This window comes from Molossus molossus, unplaced genomic scaffold (assembly GCF_014108415.1).
Source record: "Molossus molossus isolate mMolMol1 unplaced genomic scaffold, mMolMol1.p scaffold_m16_p_7, whole genome shotgun sequence".
NCBI lineage: Eukaryota > Metazoa > Chordata > Mammalia > Chiroptera > Molossidae > Molossus > Molossus molossus.
Window position 1 is genome coordinate 73,220,195 of NW_023425401.1, and position 25,278 is coordinate 73,245,472.

The window sequence follows — 25,278 nt, forward strand, 5'->3', positions numbered from 1 at the left end:
TATATAGTTTGCTTTGGGTAGTATAGACATTTTAATAATGTTAATTCTTCCAATCCATAAAAAAGGTATATGTGCTTCCACTTTTTTATATCTTCCTTTATTTATTTTTTCAATGACCTGTGGTTTTTTGTCAAGACATTCTTTACTTCTTTGGTTAAGTTTATTCCTAGGTATCTTAATTTTTTTTGTTGCAATGGTTAATGGGATTGCCTTTTTAGTTTCTCTTTCTGTGATTTTATCAATGGTGTATAAGAATGCTGTCAATTTTTTCAAACAAGTATGAATTTGGTTGATTGATGCCTTTTTTATGATATAATAAAGTATTTTCTTTTAAGAAAAAAAAGAATGTTTTTGATTTCTAGACATTAATTTTGTATCCTGCTACTTTGCCAAATTCATTTATTAAATCTAGTAGATTTTTTACAGAGTCTTTATGGTTTTCTATGTATAATATCATGTCATCTGCAGATAATAACAGCTTTACTTCCTCCCTTTTAATTTGGATCCCCTTTATTTTTTCTTGATTTCTAATTGTCCTGGCTAAGACTTTCAGTACTCTGTTAAATAAGAGTGGTGAGTTTGGGCATCCCTGTCTTATTCTTGTTCTTAAGAGAAGTACTTGTAGTTTCTGCCCATTGAGTATGATGTTGGCTGTAGGTCTTTCATATATGGCCTCTATTATGTTGAGACATAATCCTTCTATACCCACATTGCTGAGTGTTTTTATCAGATATGGGTGTTAGATTTTGTTGAATGTTTTATCAGCATCTATTGATATAATTATATGTTTTTTATCTTTCCTTTTGTTTATGTGGTGTATCACATTTACTGATTTGCAAATATTGTACCATCCTTGCATGCTTAGGATGAAACCCACTTAGTCATGGTAAATAATTTTTTTGATGTATTGCTGGATCTCATTTGCTAATAGTTTGTTAAGGATTTTGGCATCTGTGTTCATCAGAAATATTTACCTGAGGCTTTCTTCCTTTGTAGTGTCTTTATATGGTTTTAAAAGTAGGATTATGCTGGTCTCATAAAATGAGTTGGGAATTATTTCGTCTTCTTGGATTTTTTGTAATAGTTTGAGGAGAATGGGTATTAGATTTTCTTTGAATATTTGGTAAAATTTCCCCATGAAGCCATCTGAAGCCCTTGAGTCTGTGCGGCTCCAGTGGAGAGTTTAGCTGGCTACAGAGTTTCCAGGGCCCATGCAGGGTGGTAAGGGAGACAGTAGGATTAGCTTCCCACTGAGTTCCCCGGTCCCACGGAGTTCCCTGGGGGCCACGAGTCTGTGCAGCTTCAGTGGAGAGTTTAGCTGGCTACAGAGTTTCCAGGGCCGTGCACGGCGGGAAGGGAGGCGGTAGAATTAACTTTCTTCCGCGTTCCCCGGTCCCGCTGAGTTCCCTGGGGTCTGTGAGTCTGTGGCTTCAGCGGCTACAGAGTTTCCAGGGCCGTGCACGGCAGGGAGGGAGGCGGTAGAATTAACTTTCCACTGCGTTCCCCGGTCCCACCGAGTTCCCTGGGGGCCGTGAGTCTGTGCGGCTTCAGCGGCTACAGAGTTTCCAGGGCCCTGCACGGCGGGGAGGGAGGCGGTAGAATTAACTTTCTGCCGCGTTCCCCGGTCCCGCCGAGTTCCCTGGGGGCCAGGAGTCTGTGCGGCTTCAGCGGCTACAGGGCCTTGCACGGCGGGAGGGGAGGCAGTAGAATTAACTTTCCGCCTAGTTCCCCGGTCCCTCTGAGTTCCCTGGTCCCGCCCAGTTCCCTGGGGGCCAGGTGTCTGTGTGGCTTCAGTGGAGAGTCTAGCCGGCTACAGAGTTTCAAGGGCCATGCACGGTGGGAAGAAAGATGGTGGAATTAACTTCCCCTCTAGTTCCCTGGCCCCTGCCCAGGCCACAGCGGACCCTGGGCTCTTGGTCCCCTCTCCCGTCCTCGCAAGCCTACCAGGACTGAGTGGGTGTTTCTGGTTAAGTGGTCCTCCAAGGTGTCCTTCGGATGCCCTTTCCTGACGGTTTGCCTTTGTTTTCGTTGTAAATCCAGTTTGGTCTTGGGAGACGGTCTGGGTCCCTCCATTCACTTCGCCGCCATTTTTTGCCAGTCTCGGTTCAGTTTTTAGCAGCAGTATTTACAATAGCTAAGTTTTGGAAACAGCCCAAACTGTCCATCAGTAGACGAATGGATAAAAAAGTTGTGGTACATATACACAATGGAGTACTATGCAGCTGTAAGAAAGAAAGATCTCTTATGCTTTGAAATGACATGGAGGGACTTGGAGAGTATTATGCTAAGCAAAACAAGCCAAGCAGAGAAAGACAAATATGACATGATCTCACTTATTTGTAGGATATAATGAACTAAACAAACTGATGAACAAAATTAACCCAGAGACATAGAGATGGGGTACAGACTGACAACCCTCAGAAGAGGTGCAGGAGAGAAGAGATAAACTGCAGAACTTATATGCATTTATGCATGACCAGTGGACATAGACAAAAAAGCTGGGAATGGGGCAAGAAGCATGGGAAGGAGAGTGTGAATGGGGAAAAAAGGAGAAATATCTGTAACAAAAACAAATTAATAAAATAAAGGAACAAGAAAAATTTCTAATAGACTATCTAACTTCACAACTTAAAGAACTAGAAAGCAAACAAAAAGAAAACCTCAGAGAAAGTAGAAGGAAGAAAATAGTAAAGATCAAAGGAGAAATAAATGACATAGAGACCACAAAAACAATTTAAAGGATCAATTAAACACAAAGCTGGTTTTTTGACAAGAGAAATAAGATTTACCCTTAGCTAGACTCACCAAGAAACAAACAGAGAGAACCCAAATACACAAAATCAGAAATGAAAGAGGAGAAGTAACAACTGACACAACAGAAATACAAAGGATCGTTAACAAATACTATAAACAATAATATGGCAACAAATTTGACAATCTAAGCCAAATGGACAAATTTCTAGAAACACATAGTCTCCCAAAACTGGACCAGGAAGAGATAGAAAACTTGAACAGACTTATAACAACTAAGGTAATTAAAGATGTAATCAAGACACTCCAAGCAAACAATACCCCAGACCCAGATGGCTTCACAGGGAAGTTTTACTGAACATTCAAAAAAGAACTACCACCCATTCTGCTCAAACTATTTTAAAAAATTCAAGAAAAAGGAAGACTTCCAAACTCATTTTGTGAGGTGAGCCTAATTCTAATTTCAAAACCAGAAAAAGACACTACAAAGAAAGAAAACTACACGCCAATATCCCTGATGAACATAGATGCCAAAATCCTGAACAAAACACTAGCAAATCGAATCCAGCAATGCATCAAATAAATTAATAACCATGACCAAGGGGAATTTATCCCAGGGTACAAGACTGGTACTTTATTTGCAAATCAATAAATGTGATACACCACATAAACAAAGTAAAAGATAAAAACCACATGATCATATCAATAGATGCTAAACAAGGATTTGAAAAGATCCAGTACCCATTTTTTATAAAAACGCTCAGCAATCTGGGAATAGAGGGATCATATCTCAACACAATAAAGGCCATATGTATACTCAATGAGTAAAAACTACAAGCATTTCCCTTAAGAACAGGAACAAGACAAAGATGCCCACTCTCACCACTCTTATTTAACATAGTACTGGAAATCTTAGCCACCGCAATCAGACATAAAAGAAAAGAAAAGGGATTCAAATTGGAAACGAGGAAGTGAAACGGTCATCATTCATAGATGACATGATACTATACATAGAAAATCTTAAAAACTCAATCAAAAATCTACTAGACTTAATAAATGAATTTGGTAAAGTAGCAGGATACAAAATTAACAAAAAGAAATAGATGGCATTCTTATACACCAATGATGAACTAACAAAAAGAGAAACTAAAAATCAATCCAGTTTACCATTATGACAAAAAAATTAAGATACCTAGAAATAAACTTTACCAAAGAAGTGAATGACCTATTTTCAGAAAACTACAGGACATTGAAAAAAAACAAAAACAGGAAGATATTAAAAAATGGAAACACATACCTTGTTCATGGATTGGAAGAATTAAAATCATTAAAATGTCCATATTACCCAAAGCAATCTATAAATTCAATGCACTCTCCATCAAAGCTAGAAAAAATACTTCAAAAGTTCATATGGAACCAAAAAAGACCTGAAATAGCCACAGCGATCTTGGAAAAAAAGGACAAAGTAGGTGGAAACACAATACCGGATATCGGGTTATACTACAAAGCTTTTGTAATGAAAACACCCTGGTACTGGCACAAGACAGGCATATAGACCAAAGGAACAGAACAGAGAACGCAGAAATTGACCCAAGACAATATGCTAAATTAATATTTGACAAAAGTGGCAAGAGCATAAGGTGGAGTAAAAACAGCCTCTTTAATAAATGGTGCTGGGAAAATTGAACAGCTACATGCAAAAAAATGAAATTAGATCATCAACTTACACCATACACAAGAATAAACTCAAAATGAATAAAAGACTTAAATGTGAATCGTGAATTTCTAAAAATCCTAGAAAAAAATGTAGGCAACAAAATTTCAGACATCATACCCAGCAGAATTTTCACTGATACATCACCTAAGGCAACAAAAACAAAGGAGAAAATGAACACATGGGATTACATTAAATTCAAAAGCTTCTGTACAGCAAAAGAAACAACCACCAAAATGGAAAGGGTACCCACTGTATGAGAGCATAATTGCCAATGATACATCAGAAAAGAGGTTAATTTCCAAAATATGTAGAGTGCTCATACAACTCAACAAAAGGAAGACAAAGAACCCAATTAAAAAATGGGCAGAGGACCTAAATAGACACCTCTCCAAACAGGACATACAAATGGCTGAGATATATGAAGAAATGTTCAATGTCAGTAATCATCAGAGAGATGCAAATTAAAACAACAAAGTGATATCACCTTACACCTGTCAGAATGGCCACCATCAACAAATCATCAAACAACAAGTGTTGGCAAGGGTATGGAGAAAAGGGGACTCAATTACACTGCTGATGGAAATGCAGACTGGTGTAGCCACTATGAAAAACAATATGGTGTTACCACAAAAAATTAAAAAATGAACTGCCATTTGACCCAGTGATCCCACTTCTAGGAATATACCCTAAGAAGCCTGAAACACCAATCAGAAAGAATATATGTACCCCCATGTTTGTAGTAGTACTATTTACAATAGCTAAGATCTGGAAACAGCCAAAATGTTCATCAGTAGACAAATGGATAAGAAAGCAGTGATAGGTATACACAATGGAGTACTATGCAGCTGTAAGAAAGAAAGATCTGTTATCCTTTGAGATGACATGGAGGGACCTGGAATCTATTATCCTAAGTGAAACAAGCCAAACAGAGAAAGACAAGTATCATATGATCTCACTTATTTGTGGAATATAATGAACATAACAGTCTGAGGAATATGATAGTCCCAGAGACGTGAAAGTGGGATACAGACTGACAATCCTCAGAAGAGGGGGTGGTGGGTAGAGATAAACCACAGAACTTACATGCATGTGTGCATGAAAATGGACATGGACAACAAAGCTGGGGACAGGGTGGGGAGGGAGAGATAGAGGGTAATCAGTGGGGGAAAAAGAGAAATATCTGTAACAAAAATTAATTAATTAACTAAAAATCAATCAATAAATATATAAAATATACTAAGATTTTGATGGGGATTTCATTAAATCTATATTGATTAGGGTAATATAAACATTTTAACTATGTTGATTCTTTAAATCCATGAACGAGGAATATCTCTCCAATACATTGTGTCATTTTCAATTTCTTTAATAATGCTTTGTAGTTTTCAGTATGTAGGTCCTTCATATCTTTTAAGTTTATCATCAGATATTTTATTTTTTTGTTTCAATTGTAAATGGAATTGTTTCTTTTATTTCATTTTATTTTTTCTTTGAAATTTTATTGTTAGTAGATAGAAATATGGTGGATTTTTGTACATTGATTTTCTGTCCTGCAACTTTACTGTATTTGTTCATTGTTTCTAATAGTTTTTGGTGGAGACTTCAGGGTTATCTATATAAAGAATGTACTTGTGACATTTTTACTTCTTCATTTTTGATTTGGATGTCTTTTATTTCTTTGCCTTGCCTGATTACTCTGGTTAGGATTTCCTGATCTTAGAGTAAAAGCTTTCTGGTTTTCACCATTGAATATGATATTGGCTGAGGGTTTGTCCTTTATTCTGTTCAAAGTGCTTTCCTTTTAGAACCATTTTATTGAGTTTTCTAATCATAAATGGATGTTGTATCTTATCAAATGCTTTTTCTGCATCTATTGATAAGATATGATTTTCACCCTTTGTTTTGTTAATGTGGTGTATTACATTGATTGACCTGCATGTGTTGAGTCATCTTTGTGCCCCTGGAATAAACCCCACTTGATTGTGATGTTTTATTTTTTAACATTGTTGTATTAAATTTGCTTGTATTTTGTCTGTAATGTTTTTGTGTGTTTGTTATCCTTGCCAGATTTTGGTATCAGTGTTATGTTGACCTCATAAAATGTGTTATAAACTAGTGCCTCTTTTTCAATTTTTTTGGATGAGTGTCAGAAAGATAGGTATCAAATCTTCTTTGAATGTTTTATAGAATTCACTAGTTCAGCCATCTGGTCCTAAATTTCTACTTTTTGAGATGTTTTTGATGGTTATTTCAATTTTCTTACTGTTTATTAGTCTGCTAAGATTTTCAAATTCCTTATGATTCAGTCTAGAAAGGTTATATATGTTTAGGAATTTATTCATTTCTTCTAGGTTTTAAATTTGGGGGCATACAATCTTTCATAGTATTCTAGTATATATATATATATTTGTATTTCCATGATGTTTGTGGTAACTTCTTTTATTTCTGATTTTATATGAATCATTTCTTTTTTTTTCTTAGTGACTCTATCCAGGAGTGTGTCAATTTACTAATCTCTTTAAAACAAACAAACAAACAAAAAAACAGCTCTTTGTTGTGTTGTGTATTTCAATCAAGTCTGCTCAAATTTATAATTCTTTCTTCTGCTCACTTTTGACTATTTCTTATTCTTCTTTTTCTAGTTATCTAAGGTGTAATGTTAGAATGTTTACTTGAGATTTTTCTTGTTCCTTGAGATAGGCCCATAATGATGTAAACTTCCCTGTTATTACTGCTTTTACTGCATCCCAAAGTTTTCATATGTTGTACTGTCATTCTGACATATCTCTACATATCTTCTGATCTATAGCAGCATGTTTTTAGTACCATGTTTAATCTCTATATATTTGTAGATTTCTTAACTTCTATTTTGCAGTTGATTTCTAATTTCAAATCATTGTGCTCAGAGCATATGCTTAGTATGATTTCAATCTTCTTAAGTTTATTTAGGCTAGTTTTATTTCCCAACATATTGTCTATCTTTGACCCAAATGAAACAGTAAAAAATGATTTTTCAAACAAATGGCATTCACATTAAAGTCATACTTATATCTGTAAAAATAGGTTTTAAGATAACAAAAATAACAAGAGACAAAGATGGACATTTTATAATGATAAAGGGCACACTATAATAAAAGACATAACACTTTTCAATATATATATACACCTAGTCAGGGAGCACCAAAATATATAAAGCAACTGCTAACAGAACTAAAGAAAGAAATTAACAAAAAACAATTATAGTATGGATTTAACATCAATAAATGAACTCTGGTTTCTTTTATTGGAGAATGTATTTAAACCCCAAATCTGAGTATACTTGTTACTAGGCATCATTGATCCTAGGTACTCTGAGAGGACATAGCAAAGAAAATACATGTGTGCGTACCAACCTGTGTATATATGCGTGTCTCAGTATTTCTGTATCTGTAGCCATCTGTATCTGTATTAAGCTAAACATGTGTTTTTACTGTCTCAACCTATAATCTATTACCACTTATCACATGGACTATTCTAGTTCTCTCCTATTGCCTATTGGTAATTTTCTATACCAACAATGTGAAACTTGGCACTCACCATCTGCTATCCATTTACAAGATTGTTCACTTACAGTATACATATATAGTGGTTGTAGAATTACTAACTGGTGTCACTGTTGGATACAACTTTGTTAATAATGTACATTTCTCATATATTATACCTGTGCCTTTAATCTTACAGACTTCACCCATTTCTCAAGCTTATTAGGTCAGCACTTTGTCCCCATCCCTTATTGTAAAACAGTTAGGTCCTTTTGTCACTTTCTTTTTTTTTTTTTATTAATTAATTTTTTTGTCATATGACCACACCTACAGTCAAGCGAGGATAGGGAAGTAGTATATAGCTGGGAGGCCCATTCAAAGATTGTATTTCTTAATGTTGATGGGTAGGATATTTCCACAAAAAAATATAATCATTTTGAAAGATGATTGTAATATAAGGAAGAATGTGATAGGTATTTTTAGACCGATAAAAACAAGTGGTTTTGCATTTAAAATATATAAAAATAATTATGGATTAATAAGCAGGAAAGTATAGATACATTAATTAAATATTTGATCATAGATAAGAATTTGAAATCCTGAATTCTGATCAGAGGTAAAAAGATATAAAGTTGAATTTTGGGTGATTTCAATTTGTTGAGGTTTGTTTTGTGGACCAGAATATGGTTTGTCTTGATAAAGATTCCATTGTATTTAAAAATAGCATGCATTATTCTCTGAATAGAAGAGTTTTCTATAAATGTCAATGAGGTTAACTTGGCTGATCATGTTCTTTGGATCTTTTATATTTTTGTAAATTTCTGTCTTTTTTTTCCAGTTACCTACATAGGAGTGTCGAAGTTTTCTAACTATAACTGTGGATTTGTCTATTTTTTCTGAGTGATAAACAATATGTTATGACCTAAATAGTGGTGGTGAATATATATAATCAACCAATTCTTGATGAATATATTTTTTATAATTATGCAAATTCTGGCAATATTTTTTGTTCCGATGTCTATTTTCTACCTGACGTTAATATAGTCACTTCAGCTTTCTTTTGCTTAGTGCTGGCATAACTTATATTTTTCATCCTTTAACTTCTAACCTATGTATGTTTTTATATTTAAAGTGTTTTGAAATTTCTATATATTTTTTTCTTATCATCCAATTTGACAACCTCTGACATTTTATTGGCATTTTAAGATTATTTAAATGTAATGTGTTATTGTTACTTATGTTGTTTTAAGAGATTTATATTTAGTATCTAGTTGTCTGTTTGTCCCATCTGTTCTTTGATTTGTTTCTTTTCATTCCTTATTGATTTTAGAGAGAGAGAGATAGAAATATTGATGAAGAAAGACTATTGACTGGCTGCCTCCTGCATGCCCCCCACTGGGGATCAGGCCCACAACCTGGGCATGTGCCCTGACCGGGAATCAAACTGGTGACCTCTTGGTGCATGGATCGATGCTCAACCACTGAGCCACACTGGCCGGGCAGCTTTTTTTTTCTTATTGAGTATTTTCTTTCTACTATTAAATTATTAGTAATACATTTTAAATGTTTATTTTTATTTTTATTGAATTTATTGGCATGACATTGGTTAATAAAATTATGTATGTTTCAGGTGTACAATTCTATAATATATCATTTGTAAATATTGTGTGTTCGCTACCTCAAGTCAAGTTTTTAAAGGAATGCTTTGGGATTTGCAACATACATCTGTAACTTATCATAGTCAACCTCCATATATTACTATATCAATTCATATATGGAGTTTAAGCACCTTGTAACACTGCAGTTACATTTGTTCCCTCTCATTTTTATGCTATAGTTATCAAATATTTTACATCGGTATATACTATAAAACCACAACCATGTTACTACTTTTGCTTTAGACAGTCTTTAGAGTAATTAAAACAAAAAAAAATGTTTCTGTGATTACCTTTATTTTATCATTTCCAATATTTCTTACTTCTTTGTGTACATTCCAATTTGCATCTGGTATCACAAGTTTTGTGCTTGCAGACTTTTCTTTAACATTTCTTGCTGTATATGTGTACTGATAATGAATTTATCTTTATTGGAAAACAAGACTATTTTGCTATCATTTCTTATTGAATTTATTTGGGTGATATTGGTTAATACAATTGTACAAGTTTCAGGTATACAATTCTGCAATACATCATCTATATATTGTATTGTGCGTTTATCATCCCAAGTCAAATTTTCTTCCATCACCATTTATACCATTTACCTTCTCTGCCTCCCTCTACCTACCTTCCCTCTGGCAATCACCATACTGTTGTCTGTGTCATTGAATATTTTTTTTCTTTGCTTATTTCCTTCACCCGTCTCAGCCAGTCCTCAATCCCCTCCTCTCTGACAGCTGTCAGTCTGCTCTCTGTATCCATGAGTGTTTCTATACTTTATCATTTTTGAATAATATTTGTATTGGGAATGAAATTCAAAATCTAGATTTTTCTTTCTTAGTGCTTTGATATCATGCTCTTGTATTCTTACTTGCTTAGCTTCTGATAACAAGTCTGTGGTTAACTTTATTCTTGTTTTCCTCTATCAAATGTTTAATTTTTCTCAACCTGACTTCTATTTTTTAGCAGTTTGATGATGGTATGTCTAGTTTTGTTTTGTTTTTGGCATTTATATTCGACTGATATTTTTCTAAAGTTTTTGAATTCTTTATTCTGTGTTTTCCAGTATTTTTTTTCTAAATTATTTCAGTTTGGGTTATTTATTTTGCTCTATCTTCAAGGTTATTGATTTCTTCTTTGGCTATTTCCACTGTGGTAATGAGTACATCAAAGCAACTTGCAATCTCTGTTACCTCTTTTATTTCATTATTATTTTAAACATTTCCATTAGGCTATTATAGTCTCATGAAATCCTGTCTGTTCATAATTTTTGTCTATCTTTCCTCTATTTCTTTTAACATATATATTATAGATATTTTTAAGTTTGTGTCTGATAATTCCAATGTATGGGTCAACTCTAAGTATGACTGTAGATTGTTGTATCTGTTCACAATGGGTTACTGTTCTTGCTTTTCTTATTTTTATTGAATTCTGACATAATATTTAGAATAATAAAGAAATATGTTAGTAGTATCGATGTCAGAAATTCATCTTCTTCAGTCAGACCATTAGTGTGAATCAATCTGGTTAAGAGTTGAGCAGGTTTTATGTTTTGTTCCTTTTATGATTACCCTCACTGCAATTTAGGTTTCAAATTTATTTAGTGGTTGGCATGAGTAATCTTGTGTTTTGCTCAATGTCTTTCTATACTTTCAGTTTTAAAAGTTTCTGCACACCTGAGTCATAGAATAGAATCTTTGTCCATGCTCTTTCCCCTTCTCTAGTGGTAGACTGCTCTTGCTTGTTACTTGGTACTAGTCTTACATTAAGGGTGTTTCTTCTTTTACTTCTCTCTCTCTCTCTCTCTCTCTCTCTTTTTTTTATCCTCACCCGAGGAAATTTTTTCTATATTTTTTGTTCAGATAGAGTGGGAGGAAAAGAGAGAGAGAAACACTGACGTGAAAGGGACACATCGAGTGGCTGCCACCTACATGAGCCAACCAGGACCAGGGACAAACTGCAACCAAGGTACATGCTTTTGGCGGAAACCGAACCCAGGTCTCTCAGGACCGCATGCTGTCGCTTCTAGCGCTGAGCCAAACCAGCCAGGACATCTTTCTTTTACTTCTTTTTGTGTGTGTGTCCATCTTCAGTGTTTGGCAGGCTCTGTGTCCTTAGGTGTCAAAGGTAAACCTAGCTTTCATTCCTTCCTTTTGTTCCATGGTAGCCAAACTGAATGGTATTTGTTTTTGCTGTAGAGCAGGGATAATTTCTTGCTCTTTATCTAGTGCTAGCTAATCTTTGATTTCTATTGGTGCTGAATCTCGAAGACAAGATTTTTTCTTACTCTTCTGTCATGGATGCCGGTTTTTTGCTTATACTTCTAACCGCAAAGGATCTTTGCCTGTGTACTGTGACTGGGGAGTATTTCTATCTCAATCCTGGTGGCAGTAGGTTTTGATTCTACTCCTGTACCAAAATAATGAATTTTTACTTCCATCTCAGGTACAAATTATCTTCTCCAAGTGGCTGAAAGCTTTTGTTTCATAAAAAGAAAGAAAGAAAAAAAAAAGGTGTAGGGAAACATGAGACTTTGTGCAACAGCTGAGCATATCCTGACCTCCTGTGCGAAGTTGAGAGGGCTCTCTCCAGTCTCTTTTCCTGTACCAGTATGTTAGGATCACTCGGGGAAAACATAAAACAAAAAAAGATAGCTTGCGAGTGAATGCAAACTCCCCTTTTTTTTCTGGGTTCCCCATACTTGTCCTTTGAAAATGGGTAAACATTTTAGCTTCTTATTTGTATCTGCTTGTTTGATGGCCAGTTCTTTATCCTGCTCTGTGACATGGTGAAATGGTTTATGTGTCCTGTCTCTACTATTGCAGGCTTGTCACTGTTTAGAATTCAGTTTCCTTGGTTGTCTGGAGACCTCAGCTCTCTGATGGGTTCGAAAACTTATGATTTTGTATAGTATCTGTCTTTCTCTCATTGCTAGTGTGAAAGCAACATTCTTGTGTGGCTTCTTACGTCTTCATTTTAAGTGGAACTGAACCAGATATACTAGATTATTTTCATGCTATATTAATTAAGCATAAAACATATTTTCTGCCCTGGCTGGTTTAGCTCAGTGGTAGGAGCATTGGTCTGCGGACTAGAGAGTCCCAGGTTCGGTTCCCTCGAGGGGCACTTACCCAAACAACAACAACAACAACAACAACAACAAAACAAAAACATATTTTCTTATTATTTTGTCTAGATTTAATTATTTTTAATTTAAAGGTTTTCAGGGTGTTTACTTTTCTATGCCATAAGAATAATACTGATTAAGTCTTAAAGTTGATAGTAAAACTCTATGTTTAAATATAATTGCTATTTAAAGACAATCACTAAAGCTTTATATTGGCGTACATAACTTCCAACCTATAAACAGAAAAAAATTCATAGAATTTGACTAATTTAACTAAAAGCAGTGCATGTAATAGCACTACTTTTAATCAAATTATAACAAAAAGGCCCTGGCCGGTTTGACTCAGCAGTTTGAGCACTGGCCCACAGATCAATCAGTCTCAGGTTCGATTCCTGTCACAGGCACATACCTCTCTTGCAGTTTGTCCCTGTCCCTCGTTGGGGTCATGCTGGAGGCAGTCAGTCAATGTGTTTTTCTCACATTAATGTCTTTCTCTCTCTCTCTTTCCCCCTCCCTCCCTTCCCCTCTATCTGAAGATAAATAAAGAAATAAAATCCTCGGGTGAGGATTAAAAAAAATTATAACAAAAAGTTCTGCATATATTATTTCAGAGACCCCTCTTGTATAGGAACCATTCTGCATATGTTATTTTTAATATTTTTTTCTAAAATCATATTTTATAGACACAAGATTGTCATCTATGAAGAAACAAATGGAAATTTTTTATTTATCTTAATAAAATAGAGAAATGGACTTACATTTTGACTAGGCTAGCTATTATTAGTGTTGTCATAACTTAGCCCTTCAAAAGCATTTATTAAAAATAAAAATCCACCTTTAAGAGCAGATTATTCTACTGAATAGTGGGATTTTTTTCTGGAAAATATATATTTTCTAACTTTTGCTTTTAGCACTAAGAAAAGTGTTTTGTAAGTGCTATGCAAATCTATCACACTTTCATGTTTGTGCTACATAGTTAAATATAGTGTTATTTCTCTCTTTGAGGCAATAATGGAGAAATGTGTTACTATAGTACACAAGTCTTTATATAGATGAACTGGTAATGATGATAAAGACCTTGAAATACTTAGTTAATTTGCACAGTTTACTTACACAATGTTTATATTAATCATTTCTACACAATTTTTTTCTTTAAATTCTGAAGAAAAAAGACTATACTGGAATCTTGCTATTTCCTCATAGCACCCTTCCAGTTATAAAATTTGAAGACTCTCTTGTATCAGTTCTTAAAGAATTTAGTGAATTTGTCTTAGATTCCATCCCAGGAGATATTCTTTTAAACTTTTTAAATTTACTGATTGTAGAGAGAGGAAGGGAGAGGGAGAGAGAGATAAAAACATCAATGAGAGAGAACATCAATTGGCTGCATCCTGCATACCCCCCACTGGGGATTCGGCCCATAATGTAGGCATGTGTCCTGACTGGCAATCAAACAAGTGACCTCTTGGTGCATGGGTAGACACTCAACCACTGAGCCACACTGGCTGGGTGCATCCTAGGAGATATTTTAACTAAAATATTAGCATGTGGCAGTTACCTAACATGGAACCAAGTACTGTATAGTGAAATATGATAAAGCCTCACTGTCTTTTGTAACATCTTTCCTTGGGGGTGGGGGGTGGGGGAATAATCATCTCTTTATTGTGCAATGTGATTATTTAAAATAATACTTTCACAAGCTCTCTGATGTAGAATTATAAACTCAATTCATGCCTATACATTTTGTGTAATATGTAAATGTATCCTAGCATAGACATTGATTAAGTAACAATGAGACATTCACTCCATCACTCGTTTACTAGTTCTTTTTTTTAAATTGAATTTTACCCTGTGTGATAGTATGGTTGGATCTGGAGAGCATTATGCTACATACAATAAGCCATTCAGATAAAGACATCTACTACAGGACTGGGTAGAGAGCAGAGCTTTATGATATATAAAATAACATATCCAAAGTTTGTTAAAATATGGAGGTTTGAAACATTTGTGGAACTTCCAGTGTTTTTAGACTCATAGAGCAGAGATTGAGTTCAGAGATAGAATAAAAGGAGCCTGCAGATAGGGATAGACCCAGTAGTCGAAGATTTTGCATATTTTCCTTAGGTCACTGGAAAGTTTTAAGATAAATGGAAGGATTTGATTTGCATTTCAGAAACACAACTGTGACTTCACCGTGGAAGATAAAACAAGAAGGAACAAGACTTATTTATTTTTCCATTATTTCCCAAACTGTTAGGGAATGGGTGCCGGGCTGAGCACTGGGAGTGTAATAATAATAGTATAACCAATGGAGCTTATAGTGAAAGAGATGTACAGAAATCAAGAAAATATATACCCTTTGGAAATTACAAACTGAATGAAATATAGGACACTACCTAGAATGGTCAGAGAAGGAATTTCTGAGAACTTTTATTACTATAAATAACATAGCATTTGTGATAAACCTTACTATGGATTACAACAACCAGGTTGTCATGGCACTTGAGCTGAGACAACTGAGAAACTTTCAGTTCTCATATCTCCAATTCAGGAAGATGTAAACCCTTTTTATTTTAATTGTATGCCGAAAAATAGTTTTGTTATAAGTATTTTTTAAGAATTTAGTTGAAAAATAGCCACACTTCTGAAAGTTACTGCATTTCAATCTTTTTTTGTTGCTGTTCACATTTTTTAAAATATATTTTTTAAATTAATTAATTTATTTTTGTTACAGATGTTTCTCCTTAACAATCATCCCTTGCCACTTTGTGCTTTGACTTTTATGGCTTCACTCTATCATGTTTTTTTCAAATACTATATACTATAATATATTTGAAAAAACGATGATAGAGTGAAACAGGGAAAGTCGAAGCGCAAAGTGGTGAGGGATGACTGTATATAAATAAAGAATTCTACTTCATGGAAATTCATTTATCGTGATAGAGTTTGGAACTGATTAACCACGATAAACAAGGGCCCACTGTATTTAGTCTTTATTTAAAGATTTAATATTGAGCAGTTACAAAGCTGTAGAAAGATACTGCACTGTAGTTAGCATTTGAGGCCTGATAAAACAAAATAACCAGATCTATGTGAACTAAAAGAGATTATGATGAACCATAACTAGTTTGATATACTGAAGTGGGTCAGGGCATAGTGTGAATTAAGACTTCACAAAGAAGTCTTAATTGGGGAACACATAAGCTTCTCTGGCCAGTGATGGGGAACTTGAGATTCAGAAAACAAACAAACAAACAAATAAACAAAAAACACAGCCTATTGTTTATTTTATTATTATGTATGTTTATATGTAGGTTCTGTTCTTCTCCACTAATAATTTTAAAATAATATTCAAAATAATACTTTACGATTTATCTGCACTCGTTAGATTCTATAGCAATTGTATATACAAGGTAAACAACACCTTTAACTGAATGATTTCTCTACTCTTGTATAGTGTATTGGCAAGTAGTGGATGCTTGTTAAATTAAAGAGATGTTTATGTCTTTTGGGAAGTATCATATTATAGTGACTAAGAGTGTTGACTCGTTTCTCAGATGGCCAGGGTTTCAATTCTACATCTGCCATTTGTTAGGTTGAACTTTAGGTGAGTTACCTAATCTTGCTAAGTCTCAGTTTCTTCACATTTAGAATAGGGAAAGAAATGCTACCTATACATAGGCTGGTTGTAAGAGTTCAACAAGATATCCACAGTCTCTTCCACATGGGAATTACTCAATGTTCTAACTTCTGATTATTTAGGAAAAAGCAATGCACATGGTCTTCCTAAAGAAAAATAATTTACTGGCTAAAATCAAAAGTGAAGTTGGAAAAATGGGCTTACATTGCTCTGAATAAGGTAATAAATGTGTGTACAATTACAAGGTCATTTCATGATGAAAAAGAGGAGAAAAACTTACCTAACCTTTACCCAGTTCAAGGAGTCCCATTAAAAAGCTTTTAATGATCCAGGTTCTACAATATACATATAGAAATAATGTAGTATTCCTATGATATTCCTATTTAATATGCTTATTTAGTTGACACGTTATTTTTTTTTTTTTTTAGCATCATTACTTGGATGGTCATAAATATCTTGGTTGAATACCAATATCTTTCAGAATATTTTCACTTAAATAATTTAAAAAATGTTTTTAAAATGTCAAAGTTTACATTTACAAACTAAAATACTGATAAAAGAGGATAAGAAATAATATAACAAATGAATTATTTTTAATTAAGTGTTTCCATTAAAATTTATGTCTTATTTGGGGAAAAGAGAAGTGCATAATAATAATAAAGCTATCTAAAAATTCTTCTTGGTTTCTCCAATAATTTAAAAAGTATGTCAAGGGTGATATCAGAAGAATGGCAGCATGAGAGATTCCTTTGATCTTTCCTCTTGAAATTTCAACAATTTGAAAAGCTACAACTCAAAAAAGGATTCCTGCTCAATGCACAAATATACTTGAGGGATCTTGTCATTGAAATATTTAAAGGTGTGCAAATGGGAGCAAATTGGGAAGGCAAGAAGGGAGAAAAACTAGAATGAGCTAACAATGCAGCCTTACAGCCCAGAGATCAGGTGGGGTTCAACCATGAAGGAAGAGGAATCAGATTGTAGCTGGCTCTCCCTTCAGCTGGGATGAGCAAAAAGATTCAGTGGGCATTCCTTCAGGAATGAGCAGTGTGAGCTGTGGCTGAGCCAGGAATCTGGGCAAGAGCACAGCATAGAAGTGTGGTCAGAGATGTTGGGCGGTTGGCATTCCAGACAGAGAAACAAAGCAATGGAGCCTGGCTTCCCTGTTATAGCCTAGAGCTAATTCCCTTCACTTTTGGTGTCAATTTGTGAAATACATTACCTGAAAACCAAAGAATTCACTTTTTACCCTGAACACAGGGTGTACTATGGGGTGTTCCTAGGGTTAAGATGCAGAGAACACCCAGTGGAGGTATGAGGTTGCCATTACCAGGAGGGCAAAATAACACAGAAGGTTAGTGGGCTCCACCAGCTTTCCTCACCCTCATGCATTGAGGCATTGCAGCTACACTGATGGCAGTGCCTGGCTATAGGAAACAGCACTGGGATTTAATGGATTTGGAGTTTCATTGCTCGTCACATTTCCCTGGGACTGGGGGGAGCTGACCATGGGGGAGGAATCCACCTACCAAACAACTCTACTCCTTAGAGACCTAAAAAGCCAGATAAGTGAAGGAAAGCTAAAAAACTGGTAATTCAGTGCACCTACTGGAACATTATAGAAAGACTTCTTTGTATGAATCTGTTAAAGAAATGCAGCTTCTGCACAGCAAAAACAAAACAAAACAACCATCAAAATGGAAAGGCAACCCACTGTATGGAAGAACATAATTGCCAATATACATCAGATAAGGGGTTGATTTTCAAAATATATAGAGTACTCATACAACTCAAAAAAAGGAAGACAAAAAACCCAATTAAAAAATGGGCAGAGGACCTAAATAGACACCTCTTCTAACAGGACATACAAATGGCCAAGAGACAAATAAAGGAATGCTCAACATCACTAATCATCAGAGAGATGCAAATTAAAACAACAATGAGGTATCACCTCACACCTGTCAGAATGGCTGTTATCAACAAATCATCAAACAACAAGTGTTGGCGAGGGTGTGGAGAAAAGGGGACTCTAGTACACTGCTGGTGGGAATGCAGACTGGTGCAACCACTATGAAAAACACTACGGTGTTACCTCAAAAAATTAAAAATTGAATTGCCATTTGACCCAGTGATCCCACTTCTAGGAATATACCGTAAGAAGTCTGAAACACCAATCAGAAAGAATATATGTACCCCCATGTTCATGGCAGCACTATTTACAATAGCTAAGATCTGGAAACAGCCCAAGTGTCCATCAGTAGACAAATGGATAAAAAAAAGCTGTGGTACATATACACAATAGAGTACTATGCAGCTGTAAAAAACAAAGATCTCTTATTCTTTGAGACAACATGGAGGGACCTGCAGAGTATTATCCTAAGCAAATCAAGCCAAGCAGAGAAAGACAACTATTACATGATCTCATTTATCTGTGGAATATAATGAATATTACAGTCCGAGGAACAGGGTAGACCTAGAGACATGTAAGTAGGATACAGACTGACAACCCTCAGAACAGAGGGAGTGAAGAGATAAACCACAGAACTTATATGCAGGTATGCATAACTAATGGACACGAATAACAATGCTGGGGACAGGCTTGGGGGCATGGTGAGGATGGTGTCAATGGGGACAGAAAGGAGAAACATTTGTAACAAAAATAAATTATTAAAAAAAAAAAGAAATGCTACTCATACATAGATGCCCAGAGAGAAACAACCTATCAAATACCATGAACAATCAAGGTAGTGGGCAGCTCAGAAAGAAAATAAAAAAAAAAAATCTAGAAAAAAAAAACTTAGGAACATGGAAATATATGATATAAATAACAGAAAATTTAAGATTATAGTTCTGAAAATGTTTAAGAAGATGTAAGAAAATACAGTCAGACAGTTCAATGAGCTCAGGAAAGAAATTAATAAACAAAATGAGTATTTTACCAAAAAGATTAAATCTTTAAAAAAGACTGAAAGGAAATTCTGGATATAAAGAACTCAATAAAACCTATAAAGAATTAACTAGCAAGCATATAGCCAACCAGATAAAGGAAATAATTAGTGATATTGAAGAGAGAAATCTAGAAATGATGCAGAGAAAATAACAAAAAGACTTGAGCATAAAAATAAATTAATGAGAATTATCAGACTATCAGAAACAGCAATAAAAGAATAGGCATACCAGAAGAATAAGAAAGAAAAAAGGAACTAAGAGTCTATTTATACAAATAGTTGATAACAACTTTCCAAAACTATGGAAAGAGCTAGATCTTGAAATCTAAGAAGCAAACAGAACACCTAATTAACTCAAAGGAAAAGGCTTTCTCCAAGGAACATTGTATTAAACATGTCAAACATTAATGACAAGGAAATAATTCTCAAGGACACCTGAAAAAATGAGAAAGTAAACTATCAAGGAAAGCCCATTAAATTATCTTCTGACTTCTCATCAGAAACTCCACCGGCCATAAAGGAATATTCAAAATACTGAAAGACAGAAATTGCTAGCCGAAAATAATTTATCATGCAAAATCGTCCTTCAGATATGAAAGAGAAATAAAGACTTTTTGAAACATACAGAAGCTGAGGGAATTCATCACCAGAAGACCTCCATTTCAGGAAATACACAAGGAGGTTATTCAACTTAAAACAAAGAACAGAAGTTAAAAAAATATATATCACCAACAAACTAACACATTATCACACATCATCCCTGTTTATTCTAAATAAAATACTAGCAATTTTAATAGAAAAATGTACATAATGATGAAGGGGGATTTATTTTAGGGGCACAAGGTGGCTCACCATATGCAAATAAATCAATGTAATACACCACATTAAAAAAAAAGATAAAAGTAATAGGATCTTATCAATAGATACAGAAGAAACATTGATAAGATACAACATCCATTTATGAATGAAACACTCAATAAAATGGGTATACAAGGAAAGTATCTCAGTATAATAAAGGCCATATATGCCATGGTTGGTTTGGCTTAGTGGTTAGAGTGTTGACCCATGGATCAAAGAATAGAAGGTTTGATTTCTGGTCAAGAGCACATATCTTGGTTACAGGTTTGAGACCTGGCCCTGGTTGGGATTGTGTAGGAGTCAATCAATTGATGTGTCTCTCTCACATCAATGTTTTTTTCTCTCTCTCTCCCTCCCTCTCACTCTATCTAAAAGTAAATGAAAAACATCCTTAGGTAAGGATTAAAAAATAATAATAATAAATAATAACAAACCCTCAGTCAATATCATACTAAAAAGTGTAAAACTGAAATCTTTTTCTCTAAAATCAGGAATTAGACAAGGATGACCACTCCCACCACTCTTATTCAACATGGTTCTAGAAGTCCTAGCCAGAGCAATTAGGCAACATAAAGAAATAAAAGGCATCTGAATTGGGAATGAAGAAGTGAAAGTGTCACTTTTTGTACATGACATGATTCACTATATAGAAAAACCTAAAGACTCCAACAATAATCTAAAATAAATAATAAATACAGTAAAGTTGCAGGAAACAAAATAAAAGTACAAAAATCCAGTGCTTGAAAGAGCAACTGGACAGAACCAGACTAATCAAGAATATAAAATAAAGCCTAGTAGGAATTGCAGAGGCATGAGGGGGCAGGCTGGGAGCCCACAGACAGCAGTAACGAGCTGTATCAGCAGTGTGCACTTACCGCTGACAAACTGTTTATTTTATTAAAGCACCAAACAAGCCCAGGTCAGGATTGCTCAGCAGTTAGAGCATTAGCCTGTGGTCTGGAGAGACCCAGGTTTGGTTCCCGCTAAGGGCATGTACCTTGGTTGCAGTTTGTCCCCAGCCCTGGTTGGGTCATGCAGGTGGCAGCCACTCGATGTGTCCCTTTCACGTCAAAATTTCTCTCTCTCTCTCTCTCTCTCTCTCTCTCTCTCTCTCTTTCTCCCTTCCTCCCACTCTATCTGAACAAACAATAGAAAAATGTCCTCAGGTGAGGATAAAAAAATAATAATAAATAAATAAAGCATCAAACAAGCTACAGCCATTCACCTTGGGCTCCAACAGTGGGAGGGCAGAGTGAACTGGAATTGAGTAAAAAGAGGGCTCCTGACTCTGGAGAGGTGGACGCGGACGCTGGAAGTTCTGTACTAAATCACTCCCTCACAGGACAGTAGCTATCTTACTCGAAGAGCCCCTTCCCAGAACACTGGGGAAAAGCAACTGCTCTCCCTGCAGGAATTCTTTTTTCTTTTTATTATTAATTAATTAATTAATTAATTTTTGTTACATATGTTTTTCCTTTTTCCACCACTGATTCCCCCCATCTCCCTCTCTCCCCGCCCTGTCCCCAGCTTTGTTGTCCATGTCCATTGTTCATGAATACATGCATATAAGTTCTGTCGTTATCTCTCCCCCACTACCCCCTCTTCTGAGGATTATCAGTCTGTACCCCACTTCCATGTCTCTGGTACTAACCCATTCCTCAGACTGTTATGTTCATTATATTCCACAGATAAGTGAGATCATATGATACTTGTCTTTCTCTGTTTGGCTTGTTTCACTTATGATAATAGTTTCCAGGTCCCTCCATGTAGTCTCAAAGGATAAGAGATCTTTCTTTCTTACAGCTGCATAGTACTCCATTGTGTATATGTACCACAGCTTTTTTATCCATTTGTCTACTGATGGACATTTGGGCTGTTTCCAGAGCTTAACTATTGTAAATAGTGCTGCTACGAACATGGGGATACATATATTCTTTCTGATTGGTGTTTCAGGCTTCTTAGAGTATATTCCTAGAAATGGGATCCCTCCCTGCAGGAATTCAAAACCACCAGGCCAGGCCAGAAAAATGCAAATTGAAGCTCATTAAAATAAAAATTTAATGAGCTAGCAAGAGTCCTACTCGAGGCTCATCAAGTAAGAGAATAATAGCCTCCAAGCAAAAAGCTAGAGGATAACTGAACCTCTTCTGGGCTTTAAAATCTACCCAGGAAAGTAAGACTTGACAGTGGTGTTAACATGGGTCCTCCCACACTCATCTAAATACAGTAGAGGGAGCCACAAACAGTAGAACACAAACACCCACAGGGAATATTTGTCAGGCTCCAAAACCAACTGAGACAGCCAAAATGGTGAAACAAATAAACAAATCTAAAATAAAAGAACTACATAATTATGCAGGAGAAAAAATAAATGACATAGAATTAAGCAAGCTATCAGAGAGAGAGAGAGTGTTTAAAGCAATAATCACGAGGAAGCTCAACAGCATGAACAAAGAGCTCAATAGCATGAGTAAATATATAGAAACACTGAAAACCAACCAAATGGAAATGAAGAATGACACAGCAAAATAAAGAACACATTGGAAGGTCTAAAGAGCAGAGTAGAGGAAGCTGAGGACCAGATCAGTGAATTAAACGACAAGGTAAAAAAAAAAAAAAAAAAATCACCCAATCAGAAAACCAAAAAGAAAAAAAATAATTAAAAAACAGGAAGACAGCCTAAAGAACTGTGAAATGACATGAAGCATAAAAACATATGCATCATAGGAGTTCCAGAAGAAGAACTAAATGAGCAAGGATTAGAGAATATATTTGAAAAAATAATGACTGAAAACTTTCCTAATTTGGTGAAGGAAAAAGACATACAAACCCAAGAAGCACAGAGAGCCCCAAGTAAGAAAAATGCAAATAGGCCCATACCAAGACATATAATACTTAAAATGCCAAAAATTAAAGACAAAAAAAGAATCCTAAAGGCAGCAAGAGGTAAGCAACAGGTTACCTACAAAGCAACCCGCATAAGGCTATCAGCTGACTTCTCAAAAGAAACACCACAGGTCAAAAGAGAATAGCATGAAGTATTCAAGGTAATGAAAAACAAGGATCTGAACCCAAAACTACTCAACCCAGCAAGGCTATCATTCAAAATAGAAGGTGAAATAAAGAGCTTCCCAGATAAAAAACAAACAAACAAACAAACAAAACACCAAAAAACAAAAATAAAAGCCAAAGGGATATATTAGCACCAAACCAGCACTCTAATAAATGTCAAACAAACTGCTCTAATAAGGAAAAAAAATAGAAAGAGAAACATAACCATGATAAACAAAAATGGCAATAAATAGGGAGATATAAATAATAACCTTAAATATAAAACAATTACATGTTCCCATTAAAAGACACAGCCTAGCTGCTTGGATAAGAAAGCATAGCTCATATATATGTTGTTTACCAGAGATCCACCTCACAAGAAAAGACTCACATAGGTTGAAAGTAAAGGGATAGAAAATTTTTTTTAAGCAAATGGACAGAAAAATAAAAGCTGAGGTAGCAATTAAATAGACTTCAAAATGTAGGCCATATTAGAGGCAAAGAAAGCCACTACATAATATTGAAAGGATCTATCCAACAGGAGGATATAACCTTGATAAACATATATGCACCAAACATAGGAGCACCAAAATACATTTAAAAACTTCTGGAGGACTTCAAAGCATAAATTGACAGCAATACAATCACAGCATGGGACTTCAACATGCCTCTGACATCACTGGATAGATTCTCTATCCCAAATTAACAAGGAACAAAAGTCTATAAATGATGCAAAGATCAAATAAATTTAATAAATATTTACAGAGGATTACCTAGGAATACATTTAACCAGAGAAGTAAAAGACCTGTTTGCAGAGAACTACAGGACAATGAAAAAAGAAATAGAGGAAATATAAAATAGTGGAAACATATACCTTGTTCATGGATTGAAAGAATTAACATCATTAAACTGTCCATTATACCAAATGCAATCTATAGATGCAATGCAATCCTCATTAAAGACACATTTAATGGAACTAGACCAAATACTCCAAAAGTTTATATGGAACCAAAAAAAGCCCCCAAATAGCCACAGCAATTTTGAAAATGAAGGACAAAGTAGAAGGGATCACAATACTGAGTATCAGGTAATCAAAACATCCTGGTACTAGAACCAGAGCAGGTATATAGAGCAATGGAACAAAACAGATAACCCAGAAATTGACCCAAGTCATTATGTTCAATTAATATTTGACAAAGGTGGCAAGAACATACAGTGGAGTAAAGACAGCCTCTTTAATAAATGGTGTTAGCACAATTGGACAGCCACATGCAAAAAAATAAAGTTAGACCACCAACTTACACCATATACAAGAAAAAAGTCAAAATGGATAAAAGACTTAAATGTGACTCGTGAATACATAAAAGTCCTAGAAGAAAAAGGTGGGCAACAAAATTTCAGACATCACACGTGGCAGAATTTTCACTGATACAATGCCTAAGGCAAGAGAAACAAAGGAAAAAAATGAAGACATGGGACTACATCAAACTCAAAAGCTTCTTCACAGCAAAAGAAAGAAATAAATCTCAAAATGAAAAGGGAACCCACTCAATGGGAGAGTATAATTGACAACAATACATCAGCTAAGGGGTTAATTTTCAAAATATATGTAGTACTTGTATAGCTTAACAAAAGGAAGACAAATAATCCAGTTAGTGAATGGGCAGAGTACCTAGACAGACATCTTACCAAAGAGGACATACAAATGACCATAAAACATATAAAAATATGCTCAGTGACACTAATCATCAGACATATGTAAATTAAAATGACTATGACGTATCACGTCACAACTTCCAGAATGGCTGCCATCAACAAATCATCAAACAAGTGCTGGCGAGGGTGGAAGTTAAGAGGACACTAATACACTACTGGTGAGAATGCAGACTGCTGCAGGCACTATGGAAAACAATATGGTATTTCCTCAAACAAAAAAGAATTGGACTGCCATTTGACCCAGTGATCCCACCCCTAGGAATATATCCTAAGAAGCCTGAAACACCAATCCG